Genomic DNA, 11,637 nt, shown 5'->3' with positions numbered 1-11,637 from the left:
GCCTGGCTTGCACAGGGTATAGTTATGTGGGAACAGTACCAAGAAAGTAAGGCAGGAGTGTTACAGCAGAGGACCTGGGATCAGTTCCCAGCACACACATATTGTCTCACAATAAATCATTAACTCCAGGTTTAGGGAATCTGACATCCTCTTCTGATGAGGGAGGTGATGTATGCTGTGAATGTGTTGTATTGCCATTGGTTAAAAAGAAGCTGCTTTCAGCTAATGGCTTAACAGACTAAAGCCAGACTGAGAGACATATATTGAGAGAATATGGGAGAGAGAGAGAGATGCCATGGAGCTGCCAGGTCAGACAGGCTCAATCTTTCCCAGTAACCATGACCTTGTGTTGATATACAGATTAATAGAAATGGGTTAAATCAAAATGTAAGAGTTAGCCAATAAGAGGCTAAAGCTAATGGGTCAAGCAGTAATTTAATTAATACAGTTTCTGTATAGTTATTTTGGGTGTATTCTAGTCAGGCTGCTGGAATAAACAAAGGGCCCCCCTCTCATTGTAACACTCTGGCAGAGGACTAGGGATTAATTACAGAGCACCTTGTGTGGCACCACTCAAACGCAAAGTACCAATGCCCCCCAGAGTACCACATGCCCTTTTATCATCTCCAGTCCCAAACATGGAGAAACACACGCACACACATACACACACACACACTCACACATTGAAATAAAGGTTTTAAAACCTTTTTCTTGACTCATTAAGTGTCCAATACTCCTAATGTTCTTATCTATGCAGTTTTTTCTTTTATGGAAAATAAATTCCTTTCTCAAATAATATATACTAATTATTGTTATCCTTCCCTTTGCTCCTGCCATATCCTCTCAAACTTCCCCCACTCCCAGATCCACGATTTTTGTCTCTTATTAGAAAAGATTAGCCTTTAAACACAAAAAGAAAGCAAAAAAACTAGGATAGAGACAAATCTATTATGTCCAAGATGGACATGGTGGCCCAATATGAGAAGAGTCCAGACAGCAAGCACAAGGTTCAGAGATACCCTTGTTCTCACTGTCAGGCATCCCATATAAATACTAAGTCTGTTCAATATCTGTAACATATATTCAATAGACCTAGTTTAGATTATGGTTGGCCTTGTGCATGCTGACTAGTCTCCATGAGCTCATATTCATCTTGCTTAATTTTTTGCTTCCCTCCCCTCTGATTCTACACATTTTATCCTTCTCTTCCATGGGAGTTCCTGAGCTCTGGTGGATGAGTTTTGGTGGAGACCTCAAATTAAGACTCTCTTTCCCCATAACATCTTGCTGTGGAACTCTGCATCTGTTACCACGTGCTGTTGGAAGAAGCCTCTAGTGACTGAATAAGGCACTGATCAATGGGTGTAGCAGAATATCATTAGGAAAGATTTCAATGATTTTTCTTAAGAGAAGTGGTGTTCGGTCTTACCCTAGGGCTCTTGACTATCTAATCTCTCATTCTTGGTTAGCCATGCAGTATCTACTGTGGCTTCCTTCTAGTATAGTGGGCCTTGGGACAACAAATCAGACATTGGTTGGCCTCTTGGCCACTTTTGTGCCACTATTGTATATTTGACAGGCAGGACGGATTGTAGATCAGAGGTTTAGTGCATGCCTTAGTGTCTACCTTTCTCTTTCCTTAGCCTGCAAGGTACTTTCCTGCACCAAAGAGCCTAGAACACAGTGGCATAAGTTCCTTATAGACAGCAGTTCAGATTCTCCATGTTCATTGAGTTTTGAGGGTATTGTTCTCAGCAATGAGGTTCACTGTCAGTTTTCAGAGAGCAGCCCTTTGTCTTAGAAACAGTCTAATTTGAAGATTTCCATCAGACCCTCTTTTCCAAGACCTCAACTAAATGCAAACCTGTCAAATCACTGGAAGCCTTGACTGGCTTCAAAAATGGTCAGTTGAGACTCACTATCCATCCCCCATTGCTAAAAGTCCCCATTAGAATGACCTTCATAGATTTCAGGAAGTTTTCAGTGCACTAGGTTTCCACACCAATACCCAAAATGCCATCAATTCAAACATTCTTTCTTCACACTCTCTCCCTCTACCACATAACCCCCACCAAATTCTCCACCCCATTACCAATACCCACCTTCCTAACTTAAAGTTAGACCAGGATGATTTTGTCAAATAGCTTTGAGGTGAAAAAATCCAAAAAGACAATCTAAAGTTTTAGAAAGGTACATAGTTGAATGAGGAACTCACTAATGTCAGAGAAGTAGAAGAAAGCAGCCCATTTATCATTACCTGACAGGCCTTTCATGCTAGGATTGCTTGATGACCAAAAGGTGATGATTGATTTTCTATATGCAGTTTTGCCCTCAGTCGGCTGATATAAGAAACAATTGATGAATGGGTATGCAACTCTAAAAATTTAAAGTAGATTTGACTGATTGTTTTTCATAAAGAAAAGTTTAGGTTTGTGATTTTTAAAGATTTCTGATATATTAGCCTTTGAGGCAAATAGTATAGTAATTGGTTTTTTATCTATAACTATAAAATGTAGGGATACAAGGAATATATGGAAACATAATAAAAACAATATACAACTAGTTGACAGCCAACATCAAATTAAATGGAGAGAAACTCAAAAGGATTTCACTAAAATCAGGACCAAGACAAGACTGTCCACTCTCTCCATATCTATTCAAAATTGCTCTTGAAGTTCTGGCTAGAGCAAGAAGACAAGAAAAGTAGATCATTGGGATTCAAATTGAAAAAGAAAGTATATATAAATAACCTAAAAACTCTACTATGGAGCTCCTACAGCTAATAAATACCTTCAGTAATGTGGAGGGATAAAAGATAAACTAAAAAAAACCAATAGCCCTCTTATATACATATCATAAAGAAACTGAGAAAGAAATCTGATAAACATCAACCTTCATAACAGCCACAAGTGACATAAAATGTCTTGGGGTTACATTAACCAAGGAAGTGAAAGACCTGTTTGACAGGACTATTAAGTCTTTGAAGAAAGACATTGTAGAAGATATCAGAAAATGGAAAGATCTCCCATACTTTTGAATAAGTAGGATCAACATAATAAAAATGGCAATCCTACCAAAAGCAATGTATAGACTCAATGCAATCCCCATTAACATCCCAACACAATTCTTCACAGACCTTAAAAGAATAATACTCAAATTCATATGGGAAAAAAACAGGATAGCCAAAAAAATCCCATACAACAAAGTAAATTCTGGAGGCATCACCATACCTGACATTAAGATCTATTATAGAGCTAGAGTAGTGAAAACTGCTTGGTATTGGCATTAAAACAGAGAGGTTGCCCAATAGAATTGAATGGAAGTCCCAGATATTAATCTACCTACTTATGAACATGTGATTTCTGTCAGAGAAGCTAAAATTATACAATGAAAAAAGAAAGCATCTTCAGTAAATGATGCTGGCATAAATGGATATCAACATGCAAAAGAATGAAAACAGATCCATACCTCCTACCATGCACAAAACTCAAATAAAAATGGATTAATGATCTCAATATAAATCTGACCACACTAAACCTGGTAGAAGAAAAAGTGGGAATTAGTCTTCAATGAATGGGCCCAGGAGATCACTTCCTAACTATAACAGTAGCAGCACAGACCCTGAGAGCAATAATAAATAAATGAGACCTCCTGAAACTGAAACACTTCTGTAAAGCAAAGGATACAGTTAATAAGACAAAAAGGCAGCCTACTGAAAGGGAAAAGATCTTCACAATCCCCACATCAGATAGAGGACTTGTCTACAACATTTCTGCCATTAAATGCTTAAACAGTCTTGATAAAAAGCTGACCTCACGGTTTTTGGTTTTCAGCCATAGCATGAAACAAGCCACGTTGTTTTAAAATGTCAGGTTTCTGGGCCATCCTGCCATTTCAAACTCTGACTCTTTCAGGTAGGAGGTCCAGATACAGAGTATTTGAGTCTCGTTAGTGAGCATACTGTTACAGCTTGCTTGCTGGCAAGGACCTTGAAATGCCATAGAGTTGTTTCAATAAACATACGTCCAGCTGGTACCTCAGCCATGAGGCTGGAATCTCAGAAAGCTAAGGAATGGGCTGGATCCAACTTTCAAAGCCTCGGCTTTAATCATCTTCATATTGCTTAGCAAATAAAAGACTCATGTGGTCAAAAAAAGAGAGGTATGTACATCAAAGAGAGATTCCAAGACAAAGAAAAACTCTAAATCGTTTACAATGTGTTATAAATACATGCAGGATTAGGAGAGAAAAGAAAAAAGGTTAATTTCTTTAAAATAAAAAGGAAAGAGAGAGGTGAGTGGGTGCTCGCCTGGGCAGCCTGCCTGTCCGGGAAGAAAGCATAGCCCCTCCCCCCTCAGCTTCTGCGGCAGGGTCTTCGGTGTTCCACGGGACCCCTCCCTCCCCCCACTGCTGCGAGCCCTTTGTCTCCCGGGTCCTGGGAAGACCAGCTAGCCCTGTTGCACTGCTGAGGAGCTCTTTCCAGAGAGATGAGTGGGTGCTCGCCTGGGCAGCCTGCCTGTCTGGGAAGAGACCACAGCCCCTCCACCCTCAGCTTCTGCAGCAGGGTCTTCGGTGTTCCACGGGACCCCTCCCTACCCCCACTGCTGTGGGCCCTTTGTCTCCTGGGTCCTGGGAAGACCAGCTAGCCCTGTTGCACTGCTGAGGAGCTCTTCCCAGAGAGTGCTGAGGAGCTCTATTCAGAGAGTGCTGAGAAGTCCTACCCAGAGAGTGTTGAGGAGTTCTATCCAGAAAGTGCTGAGGAGTTTCATCCAGAGTGGAGGAGATGGGCAGGCGCCAATGCAAGAATTCCTCCAACAACCTGAAAGGCAACATGACATCTCCAGAATTCAGGGAGCTCTAAACTAGAAGAATTGAACACCCTACTACAGAAGAAATAGAAGAAATAGACTCTAAGCGGATCTTTATGAAAATAATAGAGGAACTTAAACAGGAAGTGAAAATCTGTCGTAAAGAAATGGAAGATAAGTATAACAAAAAGATTGAGGAAATGAGTAAAGACATGGAAGAGAAATATACCAAAAAGTTGGAAGAAGTGAGTAAATCCGTAAATGAAATTCTGGGAAACCAAGAAAAAACAATCAAACAGGTAATAGAAACAGTTCAAGATTTGAAAACTGAAATGGAGTCAATGAAGAAATCACAAACCGAGGGCCGGCTGGCTATGGAAAATCATAACCGACAGAATACAAGAGATAGAAGAAAGAATCTCAGACTCTGAAGACACCATAGAGAAATTAAACACTCTGAGCAAAGAAAACTGCAAATCCAACAAATTCTCATCACAAAACATTCAGGAACTGTGGGACACAATAAAAAAAACCAAATCTAAGAATAATAGGAGTAGAAGAAGGAGAAGAATTGCATTTCAAAGGTCCAGAAAATATACTCAACAAAATTATAGAATGTTGTGGGAGTATCTTCTGCTGCCTCAGCCAATAGTCACTGAAGTACGAGCCCACAGTGCAGCGGGGAGTGACTTCCGCTCCGTCAGCCAATAGCCGCTGAAATACCAGCCCACTGGGGTGTGGTATATTTCTCTTTTAAAAAGAGACACAGATCCGGATCAGTCCCTCTTGGTTCCGGCGCTTGGTCCTGGCTCCTGCTCCAGGCTCCTGCTCCCAGCTCCTGCTCCAGCGACTATTGGCTGAGGCAGTGAAAGATACTCCCACAAAAATAGAAGAAAACTTTCCCATCCTAAAGAACGATATTCCTATGAAGGTTCAAGAAGCATACAGAACACCGAATGGACTGGATCAGAAAAAAAATCTCCTCGGCATATAATAATCAAAACACAAAGCATTCAGACTAAAGAAAGGATATTGAGAGCTGCAAAGGAAAAAGGTCGAGTAACTTATAAAGGTAAACCAATCAGACTTACACCAGACTTCTCTACGGAAACCATGAAAGCCAGAAGGTCGTGGATAGAGGTACTGCAGAAACTAAGAGACCATGGATGCAAGCCCAGACTACTTTACCCAGCCAAGCTATTGTTCACTATCAATGGAGAAAACAAAATATTCCAGGAAAAAACAAACTTAAACAATACGTAGCTACTAATCCAGCCTTACAGAGAATATTAGAAGGAAAATCACAACCCAAGGAATCCAACGATCCCAACAATGCCTACATTAACTCAGACATCTAGTGACCCTTCACAAGCACAACTCAAAGAAGGAAAACACATACACTCTACTATCCAAAAAAATGACCGGAGTCATCAATCACTGGTCATTAATATCACTTAATATCAATGGACTAAACTCACCTATAAAGAGGCACAGACTTAGAGATTGGATATGAAAACAGGATCCAACATTCTGCTGTTTACAAGAAACACACCTCAACCACAAAGACAGACACCTACTCAGAGTAAAGGGTTGGGAAAAGGTTTTCCAAGCAAATGGACCTAAGAAACAAGCGGGTGTGGCCATTCTAATATCTAACAAAATCGACTTCAAACTAAAATCAATAGGAAGAGATGGAGATGGACATTTCATACTCATAACAGGAACAATTCATCAGGAAGAAGTCTCAATCTTGAATATCTATGCCCCTAATTTAAAGGCACCCACATATGTAAAAGAAACTCTTCTAGACCTCAAGGCAGTCATCAAACCACACACACTAATAGTAGGAGACTTCAACACTCCTCTCTCACCAATGGACAGGTCAATCAGACAGAAACCTAACAGAGAAATAAGAGATTTATTGGAGGTACTGAATCAAATGGACTTAACAGACATCTACAGAACACTCCACCCAAATAGGAAAGAGTATACCTTCTTCTCTGCAGCTCATGGAACCTTTTTGAAAATTGACCACATACTTGGTAACAAAGCAAACTTCCACAGAAACAAAAAAAAATATTAGTAACCACCTGTGTCTTGTCAGATCACCATGGATTAAAATTAGAATTCAGCAACAATGGTACCCCCAGGAAATCAACAAACTCATGGAAGTTGAACAGTCAACTACTAAATCACCCCTGGGACAAGGAAGAAATAAAGAAAGAAATTAAAATATTCCTTGAATTTAATGAAAACAAAGACACAACGTATTCAAACCTATGGGAAACTATGAAAGCAGTGCTAAGAGGAAAGTTCATAGCACTAAGTGCCCACTTAAAGAAAATGGAGAAAGCACACATTGGAGACTTAACAGCACACTTGAAAGCTCTAGAAAAAAAAGAAGCTGATTTACCCAGGAGGAGTAGAAGACTGGAAATAATCAAACTGAGGGCTGATATCGACAAAATAGAAACACAGAAAACAATCCAAAGAATCAATGAATCAAAAAGCTGGTTCTTGGAGAAAATCAACAAGATTGACAAACCCCTATCCAAACTAATCAAACGGCAGAGAGAGAGCTTGCAAATTAATAGGATCAGAAATGAAAAGGGGGACATAACCACAGACACAGGGGAAATTCAGAGAATCATTAGATCTTACTAGGAAAGTTTATATGCCACAAAGTTGAACAATGTAAAAGAAATGGACATTTTTTTTTTAGATACGTACCATATCCCAAAGTTGAACCAATACCAGGTGAACAATCTAAATAGACCGGTTAGTCATGAAGAATTAGAAGTTGTTATCAAAAATCTCCCTACAAAAAAAGGCCAGGACCAGATGGTTTCAATGCAGAATTCTACCATAACTTCCAGGAAGAGCTAATACCTATACTCCTTAATGTATTTCACAATATAGAAACAGAAGAATCATTGCCAAACTCTTTTTATGAAACTACAGTTGCCCTAATACCAAAACCACACAAAGAAACAAGCAGGAAAGAGAATTACAGACCAATCTCACTCATGAACATTGACGCGAAAATACTCAATAAAATACTGGCAAACCGAATCCAAGAATACATTAGAAAAATTATCCATTATGATCAAGTAGGCTTCATCCCAGAGATGCAGGGCTGGTTCAACATACGCAATCTATCAATGTAATCCATCATATAAATAAACTGAAAGAAAAAAACCACATGATCTTTTCATTGGATGCTGAAAAAGCATTTGACAAAATTCAACACCCATTTATGATAAAGGTGTTGGAGAGACTGGGGATACAAGGATCATACCTAAATATAATAAAAGCAATATACGGCAAGCCGTCAGCTAACATCAAATTGAATGGAGAGAAACTCAAAGCCTTTCCACTAAAATCAGGAACACGACAAGGCTGTCCACTCTCTCCATACCTCTTCAATATAGTGCTTGAAGTTCTAGCAATAGCAATAAGACAACATAAGGGGATCAAGGGGATTCGAATTGGAAAGGATGAAGTGAAACTTTCGTTATTTGCAGATGATATGATAGTGTACATAAGCGACCCCAAAAACTCTACCAAAGAACTCCTACAGCTGATAAACACCTTTAGTAACGTGGCAGGATACAAGATCAACTCCAAAAAATCAGTGGCACTCCTATACACAAAGGATAAAGAAACGGAGAGGGAAATCAGAGAAACATCACCTTTCACGATAGCCACAAACACCATAAAATATCTTGGGGTTACTCTAACCAAGGATGTGAAAGACCTATTTGACAAGAACTTTAAGCCGTTGAAAAGAGAAATTGAGGAGGATACCAGAAAATGGAAAGACCTCCCCTGCTCTTGGATTGGGAGAATCAACATAGTAAAAATGGCAATTCTACCAAAAGCAATCTACAGATTCAATGCAATCCCCATCAAAATCCCATCAAACTTCTTCACAGACCTTGAGAGAACAATAATTAAGTTTATATGGAAAAACAAAAAACCCAGGATAGCCAAAACAATCTTATACAATAAAGGAACTTCTGGAGGCATTACTATCCCTGACTTCAAACTCTATTACAGAGCTACAGTATTGAAAACAGCTTGGTATTGGCATAAGAACAGAGAAGTCGACCTATGGAATCGAATAGAAGACCCAGATACTAACCCTCAAACCTACGAACACCTAATTTTTGACAAGGGAGCTAAAGGTATACAATGGAAGAAGGAAAGCGTCTTTAACAAATGGTGCTGGCATAACTGGATGTCAACCTGTAGAAGAATGAAAATAGATCCATATCTATCACCTTGCACAAAACTCAAGTCCAAATGGATTAAAGACATCAACATCAATCTGTCCACTTTGAACCTGATAGAAGAGAAAGTGGGAAGTAGTCTACAAGATATAGGCACAGGAGGCCACTTCCTAAGTAGGACCCCAGCAGCACAGACAATAAGAGAAACAATGAATAAATGGGACCTGCTGAAACTGAGAAGCTTCTGTAAAGCAAAGGACACTGTCAGTAAGACAAAAAGGCTGCCTTCTGACTGGGAGAAGATCTTCACCAACCCCTCATCAGACAAAGGTCTGATCTCCAGAATATACAAAGAACTCAAGAAACTAGACACTAAAACTCTAATTAACCCAATTAAAAAATGGGGTACTGATCTGAACAGAGAATTCACAATAGATGAACTTCGAATGGCCAGAAGACACTTAAGATCATGCTCAACCTCCTTAGCGATCAGGGAAATGCAAATCAAAACCACTTTGAGATACCATCTTACACCTGTCAGAATAGCTAAAGTTAAAAACACCAATGATAACCTATGCTGGAGGGGATGTGGAATGAGGGGAACACTCATCCATTGTTGGTGGGAATGCAAACTTGTGCAGCAACTTTGGAAATCAGTGTGGAGGTTTCTCAGGAAACTGGGAGTCAACCTCCCTCAGGACCCAGCAATTCCTCTCTTGGGAATATACCCTAGAGATGCCCAAACATACTACAAAAGCGTTTGTTCAACTATGTTCATAGCAGCACTATTTGTAATAGCCAGAACCTGGAAACAGCCTAGGTGCCCCTCAATAGAAGTATGGTTAAAAAAGGTGTGGAACATATACACATTAGAGTTTTACTCAGCGGTAAAAAATAATGACATCTTGAATTTTGCATGCAAATGGATGGACATAGAAAACGCTTTACTGAGTGAGGTAAGCCAGACCCAAAAAGAGGAACACGGTATGTATTCACTCATAAGTGGATTCTAACCATAATTAAAGGTCTTTGAGCCCATTATTCGTGATCCTAGAGAAGCTAAATAAGAAGACGAACCTGATGAAGATTATTTACCTATCCGGCAGGAGGTAGGAAATAGTCAAGAGTCCCAGGTAACCTTGGGTGCATGGGGGGGGTGGGAGGGTTGATGGAAGGGGAGAGTGTTAGAGAGAAGGGAGTAGGGGAGGAATGGAGAAAGCTCGGTTGACCGGGATGAGGGGAAGGGAGGAAGGATGAATGTGGGATCAGGGAAGAATATATTTCAACTAAGGGAGTCATATTAGAGTTTACAGGAAACCTGATTATATATGGGATCCCAGGTCCAAGGAGAGATCCCCAGATTGTTCTCTGGACAGAGGAGGGGGTGCCTGAACCGGCCTTGGCCCGTGACCATACTGATGAATATTTTGCTTATCACCATAGATCCCTCATCTGGCGTTGGATGACGATACAGATGGAGGCCCGCATTGGAGCACCGAACTGAGCCCCCCAAGATCCAAACGAGGAGCAAAAGGAGGAAGAAAATGACGAAGGACTGCGAGGGATACTATCACCCACTGATACAAGGGGTCGGATCTAATGAGAGTTTACCAAGGCCAGATGGACCGTGACTGAACGAGCATGTGATTCAACCAGATTGTCTGAATGTGGCCGGATTTTCTGAATGTGGCTGGCCTGCAGTCTTTCCGAGAAGCCATTGACAATGACACTGGGACTGGTTTCCTCTGCATATACTGGATTTTTGGGATCCAGTCTGTTTGGATGCTCACCTTCCTGGACCTGGTGTGAGGGGGGAGGAACTTGGACTTCCCACAGGGCAGGAGACCCTGACTTCCCTAGGGGACAAAGAGGGAGGAGGAGAGGGAGGGGGGAGTGGGAGGGCGTTGGGAGGAGGGGCGTAAATGGAAACTTTTTATAATTTAATAAAATTACAAAAAAAAACTCTACCAAAGAATTCCTACAGTTGATAAACACCTTTAGCAATGTGGCAGGATACAAGATCAACTCCAAAAAAATCAGTGGCCCTCCTATACACAAAGGATAAAGAAGCAGAGAGGGAAATAAGAGAAACATCACCTTTCACGATAGCCACAAATAGCATAAAATATCTTGGGGTTACTCTAAACATGGAAGTGAAAGACCTATTTGACAAGAACTTTAATCCTTTGAAAAGAGAAATTGAGGAGGATACCAGAAAATGGAAAGACCTCCCCTGCTCTTGGATTGGGAGAATCAACATAGTAAAAATGGCAATTCTACCAAAAGCAATCAATAGATTCAATGCAATCCCCATCAAAATCCCATCAAACTTCTTCACAGACCTTGAGAGAACAATAATCAAGTTTATATGGAAAAACAAAAAACCCAGGATAGCCAAAACAATCTTATACAATAAAGGAACTTCTGGAGGCATTACTATCCCTGACTTCAAATTCTATTACAGAGCTACAGTATTGAAAACAGCTTGGTATTGGCATAAGTACAGAGAAGTCAACCTATGGAATCGAATAGAAGACCCGGATACTAACCCACAAACCTATGAACACCTAATTTTAGACAAGGGAGCTAAAGGTATA

This window comes from Myodes glareolus, chromosome X (genome assembly GCF_982192425.1).
Source record: "Myodes glareolus chromosome X, mMyoGla1.1, whole genome shotgun sequence".
NCBI classification, from domain to species: Eukaryota; Metazoa; Chordata; class Mammalia; order Rodentia; family Cricetidae; genus Myodes; species Myodes glareolus.
Note: the sequence above shows the minus strand (reverse complement) of the source record.